This window comes from Lepidochelys olivacea (assembly GCF_965140295.1).
Source record: "Lepidochelys olivacea isolate rLepOli2 genome assembly, chromosome: 2".
NCBI lineage: Eukaryota > Metazoa > Chordata > Testudines > Cheloniidae > Lepidochelys > Lepidochelys olivacea.
In genome coordinates, this window is record NC_140412.1 from 202,081,741 (window position 1) to 202,109,323 (window position 27,583).

At 40.4% G+C, this 27,583-nt stretch overlaps 1 protein-coding gene across 4 annotated transcripts in view; it reads left to right on the forward strand.

Moving 5' to 3' along the window:
* Nucleotides 1–27,583, forward strand: part of ZNF385D (zinc finger protein 385D) — a 609,568-nt gene that overhangs the window by 474,848 nt on the left and 107,137 nt on the right. The window lies entirely within an intron of this gene.

The window sequence follows — 27,583 nt, forward strand, 5'->3', positions numbered from 1 at the left end:
GGTGGGTCAGATTCTCCCCTCAGTTCCATTCCTGCAGTTTACTAATTTCAGTGGTGCTGCACAGGGTATAAGTGAGGGTAGGACTGATCCACCATCCACCAATGGGCGCAATATAGTTTCTAGATCTTATTGCCTCTACGAGTACTAGATAATTTGGCTGCACTATTTTTCCTTTAAATACCAGAGGCATGTCTGCATTGTCCATATGGCTTGGCTGTACCTCTTCTGCTCTTGCTCCAAAATCTGTACCTCCAGTAGCGTAAACAGTTGTGGCAGTTCAGTGTTGCTGTCTTATCCATTGCAATCCTAGCTTTTAAAAACAAAGGTTATTTTCACTATTTATCCCCCACCTCATCCCCAACTAAATGATCCAAGGTGAAGGTGACTGCCCCCAGCCTGAAAACTCTCACTCTGTAAGGGGAAGAGGCTCAGAGTCTGGATGGTTTGTTGGACCTTCCACACCCTCACATTCCATCCCAGACTTCTCCCCATGCACCTCCACAAGTTCAGATCAGTCATCTTCAGAACTTGGGACATGACCGATTGGACCCATCCTTTCCTATTTTTCAGGGATAAATCAAAATATTTCCCTTGGTTCAGTCCACCTTCAAAAGAAAAAAATTTCTAGGTTCCCATTCCACATTCATAAGTGAGTAATAATTGCGCAAAGAATCTGCCATCCTATCAGACTCTTCTTCTTCCCAAGAGGAAGATCTGGGCTCTTTCTGTAGGAGTGTCCCTGTGCTTCCTCTCCATTTATGTGATAGCCAGTTAATAGCACAGAGGCTCAAGACCCTCACACACAGGCTAAGACCCAAAAGATCCCCCAATAAGAAAAGAAAGGTGGCCCGATAGGGAATAAACCACCCAATGCCACCAAAAAGTTCCAAATGTTTCCAGATCCCCAGTACCTACCATAAGATCCAGTTCCCCTCCCAAAGAAGCAGAACTCTTATCTCCAGATCATAACCCCGAGCCAGAAAGAACAGACAAGGTTCTGTACACAGACATATTTAAAAGTAAGGAGGTGGTAGACTCTATTGAGTAAAGCAGAGGGAAGAGGATGGGCAGATTCAAGTCAAGTGCAAATATTTCCAATTCAAATCCCTTCTTTTCTCCTTTGAAGATGCAAGTAGAAAGAATTGGGAAGTGCCTGACAAAGGAAAGAGGCTTAGCTGCCAAGCCCTGGAATTCTACAGGGTCATGGAAACAAAATATTCTCTTCCACAGGCATTGCATCTCTCTTGGAGGCTTTCTCACATGACTGGATTTGGGAGAAACTTATCTGCCTGTTCCAAACAGGCCTTGTCATTGACAGTTTCACTTGTTTGCCTACTAAAATAACCACTACCAATATAATAAGTTAACTTTTGATCTGCTGTTCAATCCCAAGGGGATCACAACAGTATTGGTAGAGATAATAGGTTGAAAAATATAGGAGCTCATCCAGGCATATTCTTAGACAGCATACTTATCAACGCATTATTCTCAAGGACCTCCTCATGAGAAGTAATTCAGAGGACTACTCGTTGCTTCAGCAATGCAGGTTTCTCATAAACTTTAAGGGGGGGTCAGGAATCTCTTCTGTAAGTACTGCCTGCCTCGGGAGTAAGATACATTCAAATAAGTCTAGTGTCTTCCTGATGACAAGATCCAGACGCTGATCTCCACAGTCAACCAAGTGTCATGCATTCATCTTTACTTGCAGTCCTGGATCTTCTGGTTTCATGTATAGAAATTATTCCCTGCACACAAGAAGAGCTTCTTCTCACAGCCCTGGAACTATTCCCAACAAAGGATACAAAGATGGGTAAAGATACCATTCAGAGTTATCTGGCCTCTCTGTGAGTGAAAGTAGGATACCCAGATGAAGGCAGGATCCTATCTTTGTAATCCAAACTCCAGAATCCTACTATGGACACCAAGACTTTCAGGATTGGAAGCTCACCTGGAGCATAGCCACACAAGGGAACATTGGCAAAGTCAGTGAGGATTCAGAGAATTGTTAACTCTAATGATCACAGTAGCCACTCTGGCCCTTCAGGATCTGAGGGGGAGCATGTCCTGGTTCAATCAGTCAACATGATGTGGCATATGTAAATCTGCAAGCAGGAACAAAAACCTCAAGTCTCAACACTGTAGTGATGATACACATCCTTTCCTGGGAAGAATGCCACCTACTCTGCATCCAGATGGCCCACATAAAAGGGACACAGAACACACAATTGAACTGGTAAAGTCATTGGCAGACACTCACCTCAGAGTGGTCCCTGAACCGAGAAATATTCCAGCTGATTGGAGGTAGGCTTTCCTCAGATGAAACTATTCACAACCATTTGAAATCTGAAATAAAAAAATCTTCTTCATCAGGGAAGCAAACAATATGTCACTGGGCGCTGACACTGGCTCACAGATGTCCGAATCTGCTTTTATAGTCTTCCTCCTCTTCTGCTGCTAGGAAGAATAATTCAAAAGATAAAAATGGATGACACAATGGTCATTCTCAGAGGCATGTGCAGCTGCAAATAAACCAGTCCCAGAAGGAATCAGTTCATTCAGTACATTTGACAGCAGCTTTTTGGAAAGAAATCTGTAAAGCAGATGCCTGGTCACGTCATAACACCTTAAAATGCTACAGGCTTGGATTCCAGTTCTCTGGAGCAGCATCCTTCAACAGGATGAAACTTTGTGTGATCCCAAACTAGTTAATGCCACTAATTTTAGGGAAGGGAGGGTCTGTCTACTTCTCTCCCTTCTCCTTAATATTTCCCTATTTTTCATTGCATCTCAAGTGTCTCTGACTGGGGTAGAGGTCAGAGTCCTTAATGGAAAATTTGTTATCTAATGATTTCCTCTCTGGGATCATATCTCTTCCTTCTGCTCCACTCAAAGTCAGGTCTCTGAGTATCTCTGTGATGCTGTTTTTTTCGGATCCCAGAAGCTGGGACTGGATGACAGGGGAAGGCTCAGTCAATGATTGTCCTGTCCTGTACATTCCTTCTGAAGCATCTGGCATCGAGCACTCTGGGAAGACAGGATACTGGACTAGATGGACCATTGGTCTGAGACAATAAGGCCATTCTTATAGTCTTATCAGTTACAGAAATTGCTATACAGAGGCTTTAAAAACACTAACAAGTATTCAGTATTTCAATATGGTATTGCAAATACTTATCTGGCTTATGGTTGGAATGAGCACAGACAAGCTCCATAGCCTCATGGGTAAGTTTGAACTCCTTTCAATATTTGGAGTAAGAGAGGTGCAGCAGACTAAGGTTATTTTTAAATTGCATCTGGAGTGAGATTCCCAGCCTAAATTCATAGCCTCATGCAAGTGGGCTAAAAACAGCTGTCTTAACATTTCTTTGATGTTGTGGCTTGGGCTGAAACTCAGGCTCTCAAGCACCTGCTGCCACTCCACAGCCCCCTGCACTACTCCCAGGGTTGAGAACCTGAGCTCTAGCCCGAGCTACAAACATCAAAGCATCATCAACACAGCTGTTTTTAGCCCTCTAGGTTGAACCCCACTGGTACAAGTCTGCAGACCCAAGCTGGGAGGCTTGCTTCCAGATGCAGTGTAGACATAAATGTCACCGGTTAGGGGAAAGGTCACTTTCAGAAAGGAAGCCATCAGGTAATAAGTTGTGATTAGTGGTACTGTAATATGGCAGATCTACACGTATTGCAAGTTTTTCTTCTCTTTTGCAAATGTCTTACTGAACATTCCTACCCTTAATTTCTACCATGTTTTGTTGAATGTAATTTAAAGCCATAAGAACCAGACCTTACTGGAAGTTCTACTGATGAAACTTTATTTTTAGATCCCAGAGATAGGATTTATCAGCCGGTAATGAATAGAAACTCCATTTACTTACTGTATGAGAGTATTATGAAAATGTTAATAGTAAAACTGCTCTTTTGGATTTTTTCATTTTTGTTAAAGATACAGAATTGTCTCCCTTTTTCTACAGATTTCTTTCAGCACAGAAGAGCTTTTTTCTGGTTGCATGGTCACAAAATTAAGTTTAAAGGAAAAATAAAAAAGCAGTACAATAGTCTAAAACTGTCTATATTCTTTCTCAAAAAGAAAAGGAGTACTAGTGGCACCTTAGAGACTAACCAATTTATTTGAGCATAAGCTTTCGTGAGCTACAGCTTACTTCATCCACAAGTCCTCCTTTTCTTTTTGCGAATACAGACTAACATGGCTGCTACTCTGAAACCTATATTCTTTCTCAAGAAGTTATCTATAAATCTTCATGTCAGTGGTATGTAAGTGGTATTTCTTTTTAAAATAAATCTCTTCATACAACAGAAGGGAGGAATGAGCAAATAACTTGTGAGATGAGAAAGAACATTGAAACAGCAAAGGTGGGCTCTGCTCTATCTGTTTCTAGCAGTGAGCCTCAAAGATCTCCATTCAGTATCTTATTCTCAACATGGTACCATTCCAGTGAAGCATTTAAGCACATGTTGAACTGTAAGCACTTGAGTGGTCCAAGAGCTCAGTTGTGCCAGCTGCCAGAGTAGTCTGGTGCCAATCCAAGAAAACTGTTGAATACATGCTTAACTTTAAGCATGGGATTACTCCCATTAAGTCTGTGACACTAAGAATATGCTTAAACATCTTGCTGGATTGTGGTCATAGTGCTAAGCACCATCCAGGATCAAGCCCCAATTGACTTTAGTGAGACTACTTATGTGCTTACTGACATACATGCTTAAGTGCTTGCTGATTTGGGAACTAACTGCAAAAAAACCCAGCAAGGAATGATTACTTAAAAATATTACTTATGCCAAGTTTTTCTACTTTTTTCCACCATTTTGGTTTCTGCCTTGAGTAGGACCAGTCTTATTTTGCCAAGGTCACCAAGTCAGCAGTGATGGCCTGTTAACTAGGTCAACTGTTACATCACAAACTCCTCTCCTTTCACTCTTGGGTAATGGAGATCTCTGAGTGATCATCCAGTTGGCCTTGTGTTGGAAAGTTGGACAGAAAATTTGGTGTGTGCATAGCACTAGATTGCCATTATGATCAAATATAAAAGTATTTCCTAATATGCTTGCCAGAAATAATTGTTTAACATAAATAGCAACAGTAGCAAAGCTCTCTTGAGCTGAGCATTTGTCAGAGAGACCTTATCAATCATTCTTTTGCCTTGTTCCCCCCCCCCCCCCCTCACTTTAATATCACCCCAATCCTGCAAACACAGACCCCGGAGCCCATATGGAGGCCAGCTGATGTCAACGGAATTCTAAACTGACACAGAAGTCTGTGCTAGCAAATACCACTGCAGGATGCATGCAGAATAAGGATGAATCATATTTTATCTGTTATTCCTTCCTTGTTTATGGCCTTTGCAATAATACTGATTAGTAAGAGTAAATTAGAGAAAATGGAAGATACATACTAAATAAAATTTTATTCTGGGGATGTTTTATTAGAAAATGTTGAAACGTAAAACTACTGAAATATTAGAGAGACAAGGTGGGTGAGGTAATATCTTTTATTGGTCCAACTTCTCACCAACAGGAGTTGGTCCAATAAAAAATATTAAGCTTGTCTCTCTCACTAACAGAACTGGTCCAATAAAAGATATTACCTCATCCGCCTTGTCTCTCTAATATCCTGGGACCAACATGGCTACAACTACACTGCATGCTGAAATATTAGACATTTGGGCAGAGATTTCCAAAGCCCCAGCCAATGGGCAGGATCTGTGCATATCCACTGTTTACATATGCAGCTATATTTGCATGGATAAATAGGTAGTTGAGAATTTACTTACATGATGACCACTGCACGGGTCACATTTTGTGCAGGCCTTTCAAAAATCATCCCATTAGGAACAGAAAAAGGTCAATCAGGGCAATACCCCATTCTCTCCTGGTTATTGAGAATTCCACCTTCCTGCTTTCACACCTGTTATCCCTCAATTCACTTTCTCTTCAGCTATAAATTTAGGTCGTGTTTGAATTCGTTTACGCTATTTGCTTCAGTCATCTTCTGAGGTATCTACCTCCGTGTTTCTCACCCTTCCCGTGAATTAGTTGTATCCTACTTGCTCCTATTATCCTGATATTTTTTTAGATTTTATCCTTTACATTTAGAATCCATTCTCAGTACAAAAACATCAGCCTCTATTGCCATTCTAATAAAACTAAAAAAAATGCCATTCTAATAAAAACTCAGTCATGATTATACACAGGCATGTACCATGTACTGCAAGCCATAGAGCACAATTTTAAATGTTCTTAGGACAACATTTCTTTGGTGACTGGCATATTTTTCTTCTTCTTTTGTCCTTTATTAGCATATCAGCAAAGTGAATTCACTGTTAGACCCTGATCCTTGTGGGGTGAAAGTAGGGAATTCAGATCCTTATGCCTGCCCACCATCACAGTGAGGTCAGTGGACTCCAGAATTTGTAAAGAATTTGTAAAAGTTGCTCTCTAATTAGGATCATGGCCAATTGTGATGAGACTCTACCATGGAAGAGTATAGACGCTCTGCAGGTGGTGGACAATGGATAGCCCCTGTGTAAACACATGTAACGTTGAATGAAACATCTGTGTGTACCTTAGAGTGTATTTTCCAATGAGAAATAAGCCCAGTGTCTCCTAACTTAATTTCTTCATACATTATTTTAGTCCTATGCTACATCTGTTCAGTGAAGCACCATCTTTCATTTAGTATGGAGATCAACATTCCGGAGCAATTTCAGATTTCAGATATGGAATTGCACATGCTATTCATTGGGGATCAGAATGTGACTCAAAAATGGAAATATGCTTTTATGTCTACCCTTTCCAGAGATGATGGTTTAAAGCATTAACTGGAAAAAAGTAATAAACAGTAACAGAAAGTGACTAGATGTCCAGGGAATCTCTAGCATCTATGTCAGTGTATTGTAGAAACCCTGAAGAATTACTTGAGATATAAGATTTTTGGCATTATTAAAGTCCAGTAAAATAACCTAGAATACTTTGCACTTATATAGCATAAATAAAAAATTTGAGAACAACCCAATACATTTTGTTTTGGATATGAGATGGTTTCTGTTTTTACAGGTATATGCAGGACATTTTAACAAGTATTACCTCCTCTTTCCTGTGTCACAAAGTTTAAAGGCTGAAACAAAAAATTTCAGTCAGAACCTGTGCAATTCTCCTGCCATACTGTAAAACTGGAACTGTTATTTTGAACTGCATTCTGTATTTTGAAAGAACACATTTTTTTTTTACTTCATTTCTCTCTTCTTCTTGCCATTAGTTTGTTTTTTGTGGTTATGTAGGAGCCAATATTTTTTTTAAATCTAGAGTGATAGCTTCTAAATTATTTAAACATGCCAGAAATCTAGAAAAGCAATATCCAGCTGACATGCACACCTCCTGAATTGCCTCAGAGCATTTCTAAAATGGTTACCAGAAAGAGGAAATTAAATGATTGCTGATCAGGATAAAAATCATGTTATACAACAGGTGTATATAGTGTATTTTAAAAGTAGAGTTTTTAATACAATATATAATATACCTACTTTTATAACATACATGCAGTGGCTACATGGTTTTTACATATTTGAAAACCATAGGACCTCACCACACCTCATGTTCTATCTTCTCCTTCTTCAGCTCCTGAGTATTTATGGGGCTATTTGAGCTGCCTTCCCTGGATGAAATTCTGAGGGGTATGGGAAGCTCCTTACTCTTGCCTGATAAAGTCCAGCACAGCATGGGGCACAAAGATGCTCAATTACTCTATGGCTAGCTCTTGCAGAGGGCCCATAAGGCGGGAAGCTCATATAAATGACCTTCTCCCTCCCTCCATCAGCTCTCCATGGGTCCCAGTGCCTCTCTCTTCTCTTGCAGGGAATGTGGAGTCTTCTGTTGTTCACAGGCTGCTTTAATGCCTGCAGAGCTACCTCCCATCCACATAAAAGTACTGCTTGTCAGGGGGGATGATAGGGATGTTGTGAGGGGTTTTGTTGCACCGCCACTCTCAGACCTTCCTTTTCCCTAGGGTTGGAGAGAGATTTTCAAGCTAGTAGCATTGCATGTCAGCTGGCAGCTCACTCTAGTGCTGAGATGGGGAAAGATGGGGAAAGAAGTTGTTGGTCTGTCTACTCACTGACTGTGTAATTGTCACTCAGTCAAGGAGACATCACCACCATCAGCCCTCCACCATACAGAGTTATCTCTGCCTCCCAAAACGTCACTCTTCAATGAACTGTGGCCACATATGGAGTCAGACTTTACCTGTAGGTAGGAAATGCATTTGAATGCCCACACTACCATGGCTGGTGCAGAGGTGAGCCTGCCTGATCAGAGAGCTGTATGAGCACAGAGCCTGGTCAGGCTGGAGCTGCGGTCAAATTTGGCCACATGTAAATCGTAGAGAGACTCTCTCTAACAATTGCTGGGGAGCAAGGAAGGTAAAGGGCAACTGCCCTTATATTGATTTTTCAGGCAACATTGAGCATTGGGCCAACCTTTGTGGATGATTTCTCCTGCTCCACATTCTGCCTGTCCTCCTGGTGCCTTTCAAAGAGCTGTTCCTTTGATGTAGCAACTGTGCTCTGCAAAAGGTGTGAGAGCTTTCAAAAACAGCACCGTTTTGCTGCACAAGATCTCTGAGTGTGCAGAGCCCTCCTCTTTTTAATAGTCTAGTTATGCAGAATTGGCAAAGCTTTAAACACATGTGAGCTGTATTTTCTAATGAGCATTCTTCTAACTCTGGAGTATGGAGATGAACTGTTTTCAAAGGTTTCTGCTTCTAGCACAGAACTCAGGGGCTGCAGCATTTGCCCTTTTAAAAAAGAAACTGTTGATAGGCCAGACTCTCAGCTCATGCCTGGGCTCAAACTGTCTTAAAATTGCTAGGAGCAACAGAGGAAAGAGGAAAAGGCCAAGGTGAGAGCAGCTGGAGGAGTTAATTTAAAAGGGACAAGGTCTGAGATGAGAGCAGGCTCTCCTCCCACCATTTAAACACGTCCAGACAATTAATATTAACGCCTTCTCTTCTCCCCCCAAAGTGATGAAATTAAGGTACCACTTAAGATACTAGCTGCTGCCCCAAAAGGGGGTTGAATTGCATAATGTTTGGATTTAGCTGTTATTTAGTGTGCCATGTTTACTTTGCATTATTTAATTATTTGTTGTAGCTTTTTCTCAATATATCTATGTAAAAAAGACAGAAAATCAAATAGGAGGGAAATTGAAGCACTGGACTAGTAATCATGGGTACAGTCCACACAGTTCCACATCTTGACAACAAAATGGTATCTGCTTGAGTCCCCGTTAATCAATGCTCCTGCTTTTTGCCTCCTAATGTATTTCTGTACTTAGGTCACCACCCTTCACCTTTTAAGGGGGCTCACTGAGGACAGAAAGATGTGAGAGAGGAGAGTTATATGTTGTATTGTGGTCCAGAGGACGAGCACAGATCTTAAGAGAAAATGTTTAGGTGTCTCGTGTGGTGTAGAAGTGTTTCCTTCAAAATCAGTTCGCAACTGTAACCCACAATGATGTTTTTTTCCCAAATAGTGTCCTAATTCTTTTTTGAACATGCTCTATACTAGTTGGTCCTATGGCTGACATTATTTGATTATACCCCTATATTAAACATAGTGACACCTGTTCTAATGGTTTTCTGCTAACTCTGGACACTTCTTTTGATGACCAGTAAAATCTCATTCCCGTAAGAGTTCTGGAAATATTAATCACAGTGCACTGTGCAGCCTCCTAATGTAACTAACAGAAGAATAGTCCCTTTGGTGACAATTACTAACAGGCTCTACTGTACTCAGTAAACTAAATTCTACCTAAGAACCTATAGGACTGACCTTTCATTATATCCTGCATTCTTAACACTTGAAAAGTTTGTTACATTCTTAGGACAAATTGTGAGATATTGCAGTCACGTGTGCCTATCTGCATTCCTGTCACAACTGGAATTTGATTCTCTGTAGGAATGGGACAGAGTACCGAGGTTTTAAAAGCTTTCTATTCAAATAAAAAAATGCATGTTTGAACCATGCTTGTGAGGGTGAGTTGCTTCTGATCATGTGTAAGTTTTGATCTGAATTGAAAATGAAGTCTCCAAAGGTTTAAAATGGCCACAGGGGACTCGCTCCTTATCAGGACTGAATCCAATATGGCAGTCTCAAGTGATCCTCCCACAGCCTTTGAAAGCTTGGTCTTCAGAACATATATTGAAAACCTAGGCCAAACTGAGATACAAATATACTGGAGCATTCATATATAATTGACCTACACTGATGAAGAGCCGCTTGATCTTCATATTATGATTTAGAAACGTAAAGATTTATTCTCTGTTCGGTTCATATATGTTTCAGTGTACAGTGGTGGAACAACTGCAGGTACAGATGCATAGTAAATTTACTCTTGGTTCATTTGTATTAGATCTATCTGAATGAGCATAAATGTTTCCTCATATTCTTTATAAAGGATGTTTCAGAAGGTAGACTCTGAACAGGTTTTATCCTATCCTTTATTTTCTCTACATCAGTGGACTTGTCATGATAATCAACTTTTTTGTCCCAACCATCAATCACTGTTGATTACAGCTGGGTAGAAGTTCTGTTCCGCTGATCAGCTCATCAGTGCACATAATATTACACCTGGAGACTAGTGAAAATTATCCCGTGATGGGAGGATCACTTGCCTTCAAGGCTTTTGTCAAAAGTCCTTTCATTTACATTTGGGTCTCCTTGCAGTTGCCAATTCAAGCTTTGATTGTACTATTTCTTTAATGAAGATAATCCTTGTAAATTCAGTTGATCCTTGCCTAGATAATTAAAAAAAATCGTAGTTTTGAAATAACATCTTATGTTGTACCTTTTTTTCACTTGACTGTACAAATATTGCAGTAATTAAAATTACATGAATTACAAATTAAATAGCTACATGGTACGTTGCATGGTACATAATTTAGCATAACTTTGCCCAGAATTTTTGCAAGGGCCATTCTGTCAATTTTTCATAGGTTCCCTAGGAATTTTCTTTGGTTTGTCTGGGATAATATTTATCTTTAATGTTTGGTTTATTTTAAGTGGTTGGGTAGCTAACTTCATAGTAATGAGAGCTTTAAAAATTAAACATACCTTTCATTTCTTGAAAGGAAATATGATTTATATTCCTGTGATCTTTGTTGCATGCCACATTTAGGTAAATAAATTAATTTCTTTTGTGTTTCTAAAGCCAAATATTTTCTTGCTTGTAATAGGAGTATTAAGCAGTTGTTATCAATATGATGTAACTTGGCCTGATTAAGTACTTTATACTTCACTAATAACTTAAAGATTACTTTTAATTAGCTATCTGGATAACCAGATGTAAATGAATGTTGCCACACTATTTCCACTCACAGTCATTCTTCTTATTGTAGAGATACTTTTTGTTCATTATTACCATAAGTTTAATCTTCTACAGTATCAAAAAAGAACAATTTAAAGGAAGCCTATAAACATGACATTAAAAGGTTCAGGACCAAGTGTAAATGAAGAACAAAGTATAGAATATGAGAGTATGGAATAATGAAGATTTGATTAGCAGCCATGTTTTTATATAAAAGGTTTAATTAGCAGAAGCTCATTTTCTTATTCCTGCTAGCATTTCAGGACAGTGATATATTGCTTTATTGCACGGACTCATGCCAACAAATAGTGTTATGTTTTCATTAGATGCAGACACTTCAGCATTATTATCTCTAACCTTAATCTACACAATGGTACAAAACATAGTCAAATGGTACATAATCAAATGTCATCGTTTAATAGGCCAGTGATGTATACAGTAATTTTAAAACTATGAAGTGTTCACTCAGAAGCTTTATTTTGTTTCTTTTAAAATTGATGATAAAAGCACTAAATTACAAATCGAATAATCACTCAAACAGGCTCGTTTCTTATGGTCTGTCTTCTTGAACACCTCTTCTGCCTAGTACAGGATTTGATCATTTGTTCAGAAATTTTTCATCCAGAGTGACACAACTGTTTATTTTTATGGTTTAATAATTAATATTAGTGCACTGCAGCATTATTATTTTACAGGATCCATCAATCTGTATTACCCTTCCATAAACCCATCACTCTTTATTATAATTTAAATAACAGAAAATTTTCTGTTGCTGCTGAATAGAAGTATTTGATGTCTACTGATTAAAATAATTCTAGGCAAACAGTCTACCACAAGATACCTTTCATTGCTTGTCAATTTATCCTGTAATGTGATTTTTACATCAGAGTTGTTTGTGGTGATAAACAGTTGCAATAAAGTCAATTGTAATGGTAAATAGCTGTGGAGAAGCAGCAATAAGTGAGTAGTCGTGTTTGGAGATACAGGAAAACATGGAATATATTGAAATTTTTATCTCCTCACTATTGAAGGAATATTGAATGTTACTCAAATTGACAGGATTTTGCTGTATATTATCTAAGCCCCTGGGAAATCTTTTCCAAATACAGATGCACTAACAAACTGTCTCTTTAGTTCCTGCAAATTCTGAAAGGGTAAAATTCAGCCTTTCCCTTAGAAAAGGTGAGTAACTGTTCCAGGGGTGTGGAGGTACATGTGGGGTGAAATTTGAACACACTACGATGTAGGAAGGTGCTCTAGGCGGCAGCACAATGCTTCTGTGACTGTTGTTTTACCCTTTAGACTACCATAGTGGTTAGTGTCCCTCCATAACCACTTGGGAACCCCTTGTCACTATTTTGGGCCACAGATCCAGTAGCCCTGCAATGACAAACCATAGCCAGTGTCCCCGTACATCTGAGCCTATTTGGGGAGCTAGTGCAGAGACCATCTCCCTCATGCATAAAGGACAAGGATGCCTTCCTTGAATATTCTCTCCACTGACAGAAGGTTAAAGGAGGGCTAATGTGATGAGTAGGGTGCAGATGTCACACTTAACAGGAGTGTTACGGGTTTTGTCAAAGCTAAGAGGGTAAGAAGAAGGATTTCTTAGATGATCATGATGTAAGTTTAGGCAATGCTTTTTGCAGTTTGTGTTGTACTTTTTTTTAGACGGAAGGAAGGGCATGTTTTTTGCACTATCGGTAGCTGTACTTTGTGTAGATTTTATCGCTCCTGTACCACTACGGAGTTGCCAGTAGCAGCAACCCAATTCTCAAAATCAAAATTAGCTGATGTTGGGAATGATCCTGGGCCATGGTGGTAGGCAAAAGAATTGGGGTCTTAACTTTTACAGTCCAATAGCAGAGTGAATGGAATTATCAAGGGTGGGTGGACCACATTAGCACCAAAAGGGAATACTTGTTTGCTCCCAGGACACTTAAAGCCTGAGTTTCTAATGAGAATTAATCAGTTTGAAACTGGTTTTCCAGCTGTGGCTGCATTGGTTATTATTTTCTTTATTTTCAGACATCAGCCAGTAGTGTTTTAGGTCCCAAGTGAAAATGAGGTCAGTGTTCACATTTTATTTCTTGCTGAAGTTTATCTACATCAGCAAACAATAATCACACAACACAAGACATAGTTGGCAATCATTTCTCAAGGAAACCTGTATTAATAAGATCTACATCATTGTCCTAAACGTTGGGTTAGCGCTATTGTAAATGGCAATACTTGGGACCATTACTGGAGAATACTATATTCCTTTAAACAAGGAGAGTTCAAGAACTAAAATAATTATAAAAATCATTTATAAAACACTATAAATATACACAGTGCTTGCTTTGCAGACCGGGAGGGCATGATCTTTGCCCTAAAGCATTTACATTCTAAGATACAAGACAAGAAACAACAATTTAGGCATGGGAACACAGGGGGAGATTATTAATAAGGTGATGGAGGAAGGAAAGCTTCCTGAAAGCAGTAGGTTTTAAACAGCCCTTTGAAGGACAGGAGATTTGACAGGCAGAAAGTGGGAGAATAATTTAAGTTTAGGGGGCAGCACGATAAAATATTCTAAGCCAAGATTGTAGAAGAGTCTATGGGCACATAAAAGCAAAATGACTGGATGATGGCACTTAGAGGGTTGAGGCAATTAGGGGGGGAAATGAGATGTAGATTTTTTTTTATAGGGCACTTCTGAAGGTGAGAACAAGGAGCTTAAATGTCATATGGTAAGAGAGAGGAAACCAGTAGTGAATTCCATGTATGATTGTGCAGGTGGGGTCATATGGAGAGCATGACAGGAGAGGGAAATGACTGTAGGCTGGATAAACTGGACTGGGGAAAGGCAAGAAAAAAAAGTTCAGAAAGTACAAAATTATGGAGGTCAATGAGAGAGAGGAGCCAGACTTGGACAGGTGTTTTAGCAGAGGCTGTACATAAGAAATGATAGGATTTAATGATACTCAAAGAGCTAAAAGGGATAGGAGGGGAAATGGAGAAAGATAAGACTCATAGATGACACCAAAGTTACAAACCAGGGAGAATGGAAGGATAGCAGAATTATCAAAGCAGGTGGAGAAGAAAGGCAGAGGAGAAGAATCAGGAGGAAAGAGAAGTACATTTTTAAAAACAGTGAGTTTCTGATGGCAGTGGGACATCCAAGAGATGTTTCAGAGTGGACAGAGGGAGCAAAGTCAGGAATAGACAGCAAGATCTGGGGTTCAATCATGAGGAAGTGCTTGTTGAAACAATGGGAGTAGCTGACATTGCAGAGGGACTGTGTGCATGTATATACAGAAGAGAGGAGAGGCTCAAGGACAGAACACTAGTGTAGCCAGCCCCGAGCCACTTTAGCCACTGATGAAAGGCAGCCAGTTATGATCTGTTCTGCCATCTACTGCTCTGTCTCTAGCTAGTACACCTGGACCTCCTGCAACACAAGGTTCTGAACTCCAAGGATTTAAAGATCTTCCTTTAATTAATCTTTGATGGGACATTTTCTGGGGAGTGTGAATCACTGTTTTTCCCCGCTGATATTAAAGACTTTTATAAAGGTGAATGTTGATGCAGATACAGCCTCTCAATTCACTATTTTCCAATGTTGCTAGAGGGGACAGCACACGAAGGCACATCCAGCATGATTAAATCATTCACTGTATTAAAACAGGGGGTTTAAATGAAAGTCGCGCGTATGTCCATCCTTCTTTATTTGCTCCCTAGCCTCAGGTTTGTTGTTCAGAGAGAAACACAAATTGCAATATCCCCTAGAACAGAATGTGAAATAGGTTTGTGGTGGTTTTAATGTTACAGAAAATGAAGCCATGAAATCGGTTTGAAAGTCAGTGTCTGCAAAGGTTATTAAGAAACATGTAGGTGTGCCAGACTTGGAGCAAGGTAACAGAGTAACAGAAGATCTAACAAATGTATTTGAGCATAAGCTTTCGTGAGCTACAGCTCACTTCATCGGATGCATTCAGTGATCACGAGAGTGATCAAAAACCAGTCGGAGAACACTTCAATCTCTTTGGTCACTCGATTACAGACCTAAAAGTGGCAATTCTTCAACAAAAAAACTTCAAAACAGACTCCAAGGAGAGACTGCTGAATTGGAATTAATTTGCAAACTGGATATAATTAACTTAGGCTTGAATAAAGACTGGGAGTGGATGGGTCATTACACTTCCCCATGTTTATTCTCCACCGCGCCCCCCCCGCTGTTCCTCAGACGTTCTTGTCAACTGCTGGAAATGGCCCACCTTGATTATCACTACAAAATTTTCCCTTCTCACCCCCCACCCCTCGCTCTCCTGGTAATAGCACACCTTACCTGATCACTCTTGTTAAAGTCTGTATGGTAACACCCATTAGTTGAAAGTCTGTTTCATGTTCTCTGTGTATATAAATTTCCCCACTGTATTTTCCACTGAATGCATCCGATGAAGTGAGCTGTAACTCACGAAAACTTATGCTCAAATAAATTTGTTAGTCTCTAAGGTGCCGCAAGTCCTCCTTTTCTTTTTGTGGATACAGACTAACACGGCTGCTACTCTGAAAGAAGATCTAAGTGAACCACACTCGGGAGTTACAGCCATGTGCCGTTATTGGCTATGAGCTTTGATTTCAATCTGTATATTCTTAATGTCCTGAGAGAGTGTTCTGCAGGCATGCCCTCTCTTTCTTAGAAAATGAGGTCCCACCAAGTACTGTATATGAATTATGAAATGAGCACCTTTACTTTAAACAAGAAAGACTGATTATAACTGTAGCTAACATGCCAGAATTTTGTTGAACTAGTGGGCTAACAGAGAGTGACTACCTTTCAATGTACTGTGCATTGAAACATGAATTGCCTGCAGGAGATGGGTGTCCTTTAGTTTCACCACAGCGTCGTGTTCAGCATGCACAAAAGATGCATTTTCCACTGATGAGTGATGGGTTGGCACTTGAGGCCCTTTGGCTGGGGACAGAGGCAGAATACTTGCTTATAATTCTTTTGAATCAGCACCACACAAGACAGAAGAACAGTCTGGTGATCCTTTTACTCATGTCAGATCTTGATCCAGTTTATCTTGATCCCGGCATTGCATATATAAAGATTTCAGGTAGACCTATTCTGTAAATGTTCAGGTAATTCAGATGAGGGAACCAGCCCTTTGGCCAATTTGGAGTCAGTTAAGTTGTTACACAACAAGGCTGCCCTTCGCACCTGTGTGTTTAATGTTTACTCTAGGGTCATCCCTTTTATGAATGTTTTAAAAGGTGGGGGATGCACCCTTGTAATTACTTCAGAATGTAGTCCGTAGCTCTAACATTTTTTTATTAAGGGTGTGCAACCAGTTGGAACAGAGATTCCTATAGATAAATTCTGCTGCAGGCTTTTGCAGTAATAAACAATGAACTCAAAAGACTTCTGGGATCAGTGCTGTGGTCTGCTTAGTGAGGGTGATTTTAAGGCCCTGGCTCCTGAAGCCTGCATAAGTCATAAACCTACATGAGGGTGCCTGAAAGGAATGTTCCATTCAATTGAATAAACTGTTCAGCTATAGATTAAATTCATCCCCAGTCGAAAGCTGCTTGCCCTACTAGCAAATTCAGACCAACAGGCTCCTTGGCTTAGCGTACAAGCTTTAAGCCATTCCCCTGGCTGGTTGTCTGCCTGAAGGAACCCATTAGATTTTCCATGTATAAGAAGCCTGAAGGTGCTAATACATCTTAAACCTCTGAGCTGGAAGGCAATATCTGGTTTATATTTGGAGTGGATACAGTTTTGTTTTGGGGGGAAAGGCTAGGGAAGTAACACTGAAGCTAAAATTGTCACTGTGAGAAGAAATTGAAGAAAGATTGAGTTAAAGACCAAAAGCTCAATCCTCCATTTATGAGTGGGGGAAAAAACAAAACAAAACATAACATTGTAGCAATAAGTGCTGTGCTGGAAAGACACAGGAGTAGTTAAGCCACATCTGGCGTTCTAATGTATATTTGTGAGGCTTGGCAGAACCAGTGTATAAAAGCAAATGGAGCTGAGACCTGCCCAGTGGCCCTCCCCTATGCAAATGGTTTTGCAACACACCTGCAGGCCTGCCAAATGTCACACATCTCACGTGACACTGATGCATTAGGCAATCTTGTCATGGCTGCCTGCAGCTCAGGTAAAATCTCAGGGAGAGAGATCCCACAGAATACCCTGTAGTGTAAAGGGAGATGTAAAGGGAGCAAGGAGAATATCATTTCTGGTCTCATCTCTCCTAGTGAACACTCTTCATATTGTTATGCGGTTGACAGTTTTCATTCCTTGCCAAGGCCTCCTATCACTAGGTAACTGTCATAGTAGAAACCAGGGTTCTATTCCCAGTTCTGCCTGAAGTGTCCTTGTGCATCCCTCGCTATTGTCTTATTTGTAAAATGGAGAAAAAAATAAAGTCAAATCCATTCAGTCACGCTGCCTTTCAAAATGAATGTGTTAAATCTGTATATGTGGCTATACTGTCTGTTACCATTACTGCTAGACAATACTGTATGTTCAGAGCCAGAAGGAGAACCAGAAATCTGGATACCCAGATGTTCCACTGTTGTCCCACAAATAATTGTGTAATGTACTGACAGAGTTTGTCACATCCCCATCTAGGGGTTGGTCCACATAGAATATAACAACCTACTGCTGAACCCAGTTTCTTTTTTAGCTCAGGTGCAAGTGTCTTGTGCTGTTGATCGAAAAATCCTGGACTGAATACCCATTTCCAAACTTTGAGTGCTTGAATTTGTAGTCAAAAGACCTTTTAATCTAGGTTATTTCCCTTTGTTCTATCTAATCTCTGACACACCCTTAAGTTAATGTGAGAACCCTGAAATAATTGTAATTCTTGAAATAATCTTATGTTGCAACACACTCTATTTGGAAGTAAATTTGTGTGTTATATTAGTATTTGTTGTACTGTTAGTTCCAATTAATCAGAATACAAATAATAAAAATATGTCTCTCTAAAATGGTGTAGCTCTTGGACTACATAGCGTGATAGGTGACTGAAAACAACATATGTGAGATTTTACATGTCTGTCTACAGAGTGGAAGACTGGCTGTACAATCTCCATGTAGGTCAGAACTTCATTTAATAAACTTATCTTTTGAGAATAATGAAAAGGAGTACTTGAGGCACCTTAGAGACTAACAAATTTATTTGAGCATAAGTTTTCATGAGCTACAGCTCACTGCATCGGATGCATTCAGTGGAAAATACGGTGGGGAGATTTATATACACAGAGAACATGAAACAATGGGTGTTACCATATACACTGTAACGAGAGTGATCAGGAAAGGTGAGCTACAACCAGCAGGAGGGGGCGGTGGGAACCTTTTGTAGTGATAATCAGGGTGGGCCATTTCCAGCAGTTGACAAGAATGTCTGAGGAACAGTGGTGGCGGGATGGGTGCGGGGGGGGGGTGGGAAATAAACATGGGGAAATAGTTTTACTTTGTATAATGACACATCCACTCCCAGTCTTTATTCAAGCCTAAGTTAATGGTGTCCAGTTTGCAAATTAATTCCAATTCAGCAGTCTCTCATTGGAGTCTATTTCTGAAGTTTTTTTGTTGAAGAATTGCCACTTTTAGGTCTGTAATCGAGTGACCAAAGAGATTGAAGTGTTCTCCGACTGGTTTTTGAATGTTACAATTCTTGACATCTGTTTTGTGTCCATTTATTCTTTTACATAGAGACTGTCCGGTTTGGCCAATGTACATGACAAAGGGGCATTGCTGGCACATGATGGCATATATCACGTTGGTAGATGTGCAGGTGAATGAGCCTCTGATAGTGTGGCTGATGTGACTAGGCCCTATGATGGTGTCCCCTGAAAAGATATTTGGGAACATTTGGCAACGGGCTTTGTTGCAAAGATAGGTTCCTGGGTTAATGTTTTTGTTGTGTGGTGTGTGGTTGCTGGTGAGTATTTGCTTCAGATTGGGGGGCTATCTGTAAGCAAGGGCTGGCCTATCTCCCAAGATCTGTGAGAGTGATGGGTCGTCCTTCAGGATAGGTTGTATATCCTTGATGATTCGCTGGGGAGGTTTTAGTTGGGGGCTTAAAGTGATGGCTAGTGGCGTTCTGTTATTTTCTTTGATGGGCCTGTCCTGTAGTAGGTGACTTCTGGGTACTCTTCTGGCTCTTTCAATCTGTTTCTTACTTCAGCAGGTGGGTATTGTAGTTGTAAGAACACTTGATAGAGATCTTGTAGGTTTTGTCTCTGAAGGGTTGGAGCAAATGTGGTTGTATCGTAGAGCTTGGCTGTAGACAATGGATCGTGTGGTGTGGTCTGGATGAAAGCTGGAAGCATGTAGATAGGCATACCGGTCAGTAGGTTTCCAGTATAGGGTGGTGTTTATGTGACCATTGCTTATTAGTACTGTAGTGTGCAGGAAATGGATCTCTTGTGTGGACTGGTCCAGGCTGAGGTTGATGGTGGGATGGAAATTGTTGAAATCATGGTGGAATTCCTCAAGGGCTTCTTTTCCATGGGTCCAGATGTTGAAGATGTCATCAATGTAGTGCAAGTAGAATAGGGGCATTAGGGGACGAGAGCTGAGGAAGTGTTGTTCTAAGTCAGCCATAAAAATGTTGGCATACTGTGGGGCCATGCGGGAACCCATGGTAGTGCTGCTGATTTGAAGGTATACATTGTCCCCAAATGTGAAATAGTTGTGGGTGAGTACAAAGTTCAGCCACCAGGTTTGCCGTGACATTATTGGGGATACTGTTCCTGACAGCTTGTAGTCCATCTTTGTGTGGAATGTTGGTGTAGAGGGCTTCTACATCCATAGTGGCCAGGATGGTGTTTTCAGGAAGATCACCGATGGACTGTAGTTTCCTCAGGAAGTCAGTGGTGTCTCAAAGATAGGTAGGAGTGCTGGTAGCGTAGGGCCTGAGGAGGGAGTCTACATAGCCAGACAATCCTGCTGTCAGGGTGTCAATGCCTGAGATGGTGGGGCGTTCAGGATTTCCAGGTTTATGGAGTTGGGTAGCAGATAGAATACCCCTGCTTGGTTCTAGGGGTGTGTCTGTGCGGATTTGTTTTTGTGCTTTTTCAGGGAGTTTCTTGAGCAGATGGTGTATGACAGCCTCATTCTTGATGGTATAATATTAGCACTTATTGGGGTTTTGGTTGTGTCGGGGCATTGCTAATGAACTACAGAGCCTTGCATCTGTACGTCTCTTGTTTGAATCCAGCTGGGTTCAGTAGGGGATAAAAGTTGTTCCCATTTTATGGATGTTTGGTGGCTCAATTCCCATTTCTACATCAAAAACTCACCACTGCCTTTGCACTAATTGGCAGATTTAGCAGAAGGCCAAGAACTGCATGGGCTGTGGTTCCTGAACTACCTTTACTCTCCTTTTTGAGGAAATTTCCCAAATTTTTAAGCATGCTGGCAGGGAAGTGTTGTTGATAGCTTGCCCTGCTGCTGCCTTGTGAATAAACTGAAGGCTTTATTCACCAGTGCTGCCAAGCCAATGTCTTTCATGAACAATAAATCTGCACATTTTAAAAAAATCCTGAAGTTTATACTTGTGTATAAATTTGGAAATATGCAAATTGCTCATTACGTAATTTGCAGACATAGGATTTAAATGATCTCTGAGGGTTCTGTCTGTACTACTTCTGAATTGTGAATTAATGTATTAAATTGTATCATGAAATTACTGTCATGAAAAGCTTATATGTATGTGAATCCAAGGTGAGTTAGCAGGGTTGCGTCCAGTCTCTGCCAGGCCAGAAACAAAACAGTGATCAGCATTCAGTGAACATCTATTCAAAATAAAGCATCTTCAGACAATGAGTTCACTCTCCCTATGAGAAGGCACTTCTTGCCTGAAAGGGTGGGGAACTGGGGGTGGGGGGTGGGAGCTGTGGAAAGTTTCCAAAAAGCAGAAGAAAGGAAGAAGGTGATGTCAGCAAGAATCTATGAATGTGCTCATAAGGGGGAACTGGAGGAGAGAGCCATTTTACACCATATGGCTGCTACAAGGCAAGTGTGTGGAGGATCCTGCCTGCCTGCCTGACAGCACACAGATGATCCCCCAAGGAAAGTGTGAGCTTATGAAGGACATTGCATTTTGGATGATTTCTTGTTTTCTTTGTGATCTGTACTCTGTATGTTTAAATACCACAGAATCAGAGGGGCTAGCTGACTGGACAGTGGGTTCCAACACTCAAAGGAGGCCTGAAGACAGAAGGTCTGTGCTCTGATAGTGTGTCTAGGGACACAAGATTAGGGAAGTGGCTGGACTCTGTTCAAGATCCAGGAGCATGAAACATCGCAGGGATCCAGAGCAGTCCCAGTGGGTGTGCAAAGAGTGCTCACTAAGATCTGTGAGAGAGCTATCCAAACTCTGGGAGTTACGGTCCTGCTATAGCAGCACAAAAGTAGATTAGAAGTAGATTACTGCATGGGAAACGTACAATAGCAAAAATTAACTAGCCTGAACAAACAAGTTGACTGTGTACTGGGGGCATTAGCTAAAAGAGAGTCCACTTTTCCTCAGGCAGGACAAAACCATTAGATAAAGTGTTACATGCACTCAAATGGGGTAGCTAGGTAGAACAACAGGTTCCAAAGAGCAGCAACAGGCTTCAGGTATACAGAAAAACTCCAGTCTGCACAGAAGTTCAGAAAGGTAATATCTTCAGGACAAAGATGACTCCTGAGTGAGAGTAGAAAATACAGGACTAAGGTACCAGGATAATAGTAAAGGACCAACACAGACTGCAGAGGGCGAGGTGTGTGCCCCTTCTGATCCATTTTTGTTCCCTATGTAGTGCTTCCAGTGAGCATTGTGGCTTTGCACCTGGCCAAAAATTGCTGTACAGATAATTTGCAGCCCAATAAAGAAGGACAGAGGATTATCTGTGTGAAAGGCAGGTGGAGTTCTTGCTCAGCTTTATGGATGGATGCCTATCTTCTATGACATCTGTTCTGATGAAGCTGCTGTGGTAGACACCAAGTTGCAGCAGCTCATGTGCCTGTGTTTCTGTGTGTATATTAAAATGTTAGACATTTGTCTACCACTGACAGGCCACAGTTTGGCTTCCAGGATACACTGGACCATGGAAATATTCTGGCATGAAACACTTCTAATGGCTTGGAGTGTCAATGGCCCTAAACAGTGAACATAAGAACGGTCATATGGGTTCAGACCAATGGTCCACCTAGCCCAGTATCCTGTCTTCTGACAGTGGCCAATGCCAGGTGCCCCAGAGGAAATGAACGGAACAGGCTGTCATCAAGTGAGTTATCCATCCCCTGTCGTCCTCTCCCAGTTTCTGGCAAACAGAGGCTAGGGACACTCAAAGCATGTGGTTGCATCCCTGCCCAAGGGTGCCTACTCTTTAAAATATTCCAAACATTTTCTTTGATATGCTTATGGAATAGAAATGGGGAAGAAGAGAATGGAATCAAAGCAATTAGAAAACACAAAGAGAAGTCAGTCTGCTTTCAGTTGAAAACTGGTTCATAAACATTTGCCTATACCACAGTGGATTTTGTGATGGTTTTATTAATTGCAGAGCAATGTTATCAAATAAAAGTTCTAAATGGGGGCAAAGGGCATACCAAATATGTACTGGCCTTGGAATCTATGGATCTGTGTGCCACAACCAAACAATTAGCAAAGCCCATCTCAGGCCATGTGCTTTGTGTAGGGTGAGGAGAGAGGAATTGTAGATACAGTAAAAGATTGGATTTTTTTTTGAACAGGTGTACTCTAGGAATTGTTTTGGGGAAGTTCTATGACCTGTTTTATACAGGAGTGGATTAGATGATCACAGTAGTCCCTTCTGGCCTTGGAATCTATGAATCTATAAAAGGGAGCTCTGCACCACAATTAAACAATTACATCACTTTTTTTTCTTTTTACTGCTTTCTGTTCATTTCCTCTCCTTTTCCACCCAGAAGAAACCATTACGTATAATGATACAGGCTTTAATGCTATTAATTTATTGCCATACTAGTTAGAAAAGACCTAAGTAGCCACTAATTTAGTCCACTCCCTCTCCCTTTAAATTCAGATTATTTTGGCATTCCTGTCAGTAGTGGCAAGCATTTTAGGGTGAAATCCTGGCTCAGCTGAAGTCATGGCAAAACTTTTACTGATTTCAATGGAGCCAGGATTTCACCCCAAGGAATCAAGAATTGATATACTCAGTATCTATATTTTGCTCCCATGAGGCAGGACTGCTATCTTTATTACAACCTTAAAGTATCCACATGTCAATGGAAACAAGATGGTTGAGTGTTTGTAGATTTTGATTGATTGTGTAATGGCTTTGTAGGGAGGGATTTATAAGTGATTTAAGGACTCATGTCAAGATTTGCCAAAATTTCTTTTCTTTGTGGAAAAAGATAATAAGGTTTTAGATAAACTCAGAAAATATGTTTATGAGAAGTTGGTCAAATAGTATGCAGAGGAAGGAACTAATAGAATATACGGTAGTATTTGAATAAGCAAGCTAAAGAAAGCAATGGGGCTTCTAGAGAAATTTGCTAACTTTATCGTTGGTTGATTTCACTATAGATTTCAATGGAGCTTGAACTATTCAAGCAAATAGCTTATTCTTGAAGTTCTTTTGCTGTTTTTTAACGCATTAAATTAGCTCATTACTGCTGAATATGTAGTGGAAAATAGCATCTGTTTACATTATAATAATATAAAAATTACTTACCAGTAACAGAATAAGGAGCAATTTGCAAAAGCTAATCATATTTGTGCACTTGTCTGCAAAAAATAAATTGTTAATATGTACCCAAGGGGAACACCACTTGCTGATTTAAGCTATTTAGTGGTAGAATTAAGTATAATATATTAGAAACAAAACTACTTAGGAATGAGTTAAAGTCCCAAGTATACAAAAATACAAAATGTAACTGTCCCATTCACTACGTCACCTTTAGTTAGCAATGGACGACCTCCAGAAAGTATCAGAAAGCTCAGTTGCTTATCCAAATGCTGTGGAAACTATCAAAACATCTTGAATATGCAAAAATTGGTTTGAAATCTAATAAGTACACTCTTCAGGGAGAACTCTGGTGATTTCTGCTTCCATTCAGACTAGAAGTTACCATAAGAACAACCTTTCCCATCGCCATTTCTGGACAGAGTCACCAGTTGCGTTGAAAGGAGGCGGCAGGTAGAGAGAATTAAAAACCCAACCAAACTTTTTCCAAACCCAAAAGTTCAGTTCAGGTTTTGAATGAAGGTTGATGACAGTTATTATTGTATCCAAACTGGTTTCTGCATGTCAGGAAAGGGAACCCCTGACTCCTGATCTTGCTGCAACTATTTCCAGATATGAATTTCCACAGGACTAACTTGGGGTGAGGGCTGTGAATGGAGGTTTTGTGTCAGCCTCTTTGCAGTCTTGTCCAGTCTAGCCTAGCCAAAATGCCAAGTTTTGTATGCATTGTTATACAGAGATCCCCACTGAGGCTGGGTTTCACACCACACAGGCTGTGTGAAAAGATGTGTGTCCCCGCCAAGTCTGACAACTTCACACCACAGAGGAAATCTCCAGAAGTTGCGGTTAAGTGGTGCTTTGCTTTAGGGCCTTGTGCATTAGTGTGATATTCACCCTTTGAGAGGCTTTAACTGAGTTCTTGAAGTACCAAACTTGTATATGCCTATCAGTGGATGCCACAACTGTTAAATGGTAAAATGCAGACTGGAATTTTACAAACCCCCACTTATTCACTAAAGTGTTGTCGTGCCTCATTAATTCGGATGGTATAATCTAGTCTTTGATTAGTCAGGTTGTCAAGTGTCCATGACTAAACTCTGACAAAACTGGAGAAAGATGCCACTCGTACCACAGTGGTGCCACATGAAAAAGTCAGCATTTCTTTGGGTTGTACGGCCATATCTGCAAGGTTAAATTAACCTTGTCTTGGCAACTTGCAGTGCTTTGTTAGCACTTCCCGAGCATTCTACTCCTATATCTTAGTGCCAATTGCCAAAAGACAGTTACATGAATAAGATACAGTGTCACCAACATTTGTCTAAATTTTTTCGCTGTGATGCAAACCTTTGGGGTGTGGGAAATTTGTATTTTCATCTCTTTTACATTGAGAATAGTTGATGGAAATCAACATTGAGAACTTATAAAGGGAAGAACAGCCTGAGGATAACACTATGCAATAAATGAATGCATATTCATGAATAAATAAGAGACTGGGCTTTTTTACAGACTTCTATGAAGACAAGCTCCTTGGCCCCAAAGAGTTTGCAAGCTTGTACTTGAATCAAAGTACAATGGATGTGGGTGCCTAACTCCCCGAAGCTACTTTAAAAACCCAGACTAAGTAAAAATAAACATAAAAACACCAGGGGGAAGGGGAAATTCATAGAGTAAGGCCAAAAGTGACCATTTAGTCTGGTAATTCTGTGGAGAAGTTATTGACAGAAAGGTAAGGGAGGTGTCATTTGATTAGTAAAAATCTACCGAATTATCATTTCAAAGGTGTCACCCTATGCGGTGTGGCAGAGGGGACTCGATGCCCCCTGGTTCCCAGCTCCAGGTCCTCCGATTGGTGAAAATTGTGATAACACAGTGTTGTCCGACATGGGTCGAGTTGGTTATAATTCGAAATTCCTTTCTCCCATGAACACAGTGATACCAAACATGACAAACCTAGAACAATTATGTAAATATATATTCAAGAAAATATTTAAAAATCAACTTTTTAAAATTATATTTTAGCATAGGGGTGTCAAACCTGCAGCCCTCCCAAACTAAATTGTGGCCCTTGACTGATAACATTATTATCAGTTAATGCTCAGAACATGATACCTGATTATTTTTTGTAATGTTACAGATTACCAAACATGGAAGGAGTGCTTCAAGTTGATTTGCTATCATCGGCAAAAAAAAAAAAAAAAAGTGGTTCAGTGGTATTGATTATCAGCTTTATTTATTATGCCAACAGAGATGTAATGAGGCACTGGTCAAGATGTGAACGTTCAGCCAGAAATTACTGCTATCCATCCATGAATAGTATGAACAGAGTTACCTAACATGCATTATGTATCATAATTAATTACAATCACAAAGTAATTTATTACAAAATCTTTGGTTTTACTTTGTCTGTACTCTTTGTCGGCCCATTGATGCCTAAAAATGATCAAGACCAATCTATAGAGAATACCAATGCTGAGGACCTGGCTAAACACAACACTCAGTGGCATCTTACATGCTATAAGAAGTGCACCCGTAAACCGAATTCAACAAGGTTGGAGAGGAAGTATATTGAGCATCAGGAAAAAGTTGAAAATGCTGGGACAAGTGCCAGCTGTGGGCAAGACTTGCCTTATACTAGGTCCCATAGCATGTATTCTGAGAAAAATATCTGCTGTTTTTGTGGTAAGACGAAAAGCCAAAGGCATCCATTAAGCACAGTTCCAACATGTGAGACGGGTGAGAAACTGTATGAAGTAGTGAGAACGTTGCATGGAAAGTAAAGTGGGTGCATTGACCCAAAAGATGCCCGCACATATGGCAGTGAGTGTCACATTGAGTGCTACACAAGGAATGTGGTGTATCAAAAAGTGAAAGCAACAGAAACAAATACTGATCTTACTACTGCAAACTGTGTGACTCAGCTGGAATTCATAAATTGCCTCGCACAGCCTCTACCAGATGGGAAGATGGTGGTGATGGCTGATGCAGGGGCTAAATACGGAGAAATATGTGCTTTGAACATGATTGAAGAAGAACAAAGGCTTAGCAGAAAGGCTCTTAAAGCACTTATTGAAGATGAACTAGGGTAGGATATAGACATAGATTTTAGCAAACCTGTCCACAGAAATGAATCACAGCACATATCCTTAAAAGCTGCAAAAGACCTGGTGCTATCAAAAGTAGAAGAAAGTGCTGATATCAACAGTAATATGAAGACTCTGTTTGCAGCTGCTACATTTTTACAGAAAAGAATTTTATCCTGCAGTACATGGGCATTTCAGACATCCATATGTAACCCCCTCTTTCCTCCCTGGGTTACGTGGGAGCAGGGCAACACTCGACTGTGTGCTTGGGCGCCTAATGTTGTTGACATTAAAGGAGATCCTGAGTATCCCAGTAGTGATATTGGATAGGTGGGTATCCTCTATCCATCCCTGTGCTGCAGTCCCTTTACTCCTAAAGGAATTTAAAATTGGCCGTGCCT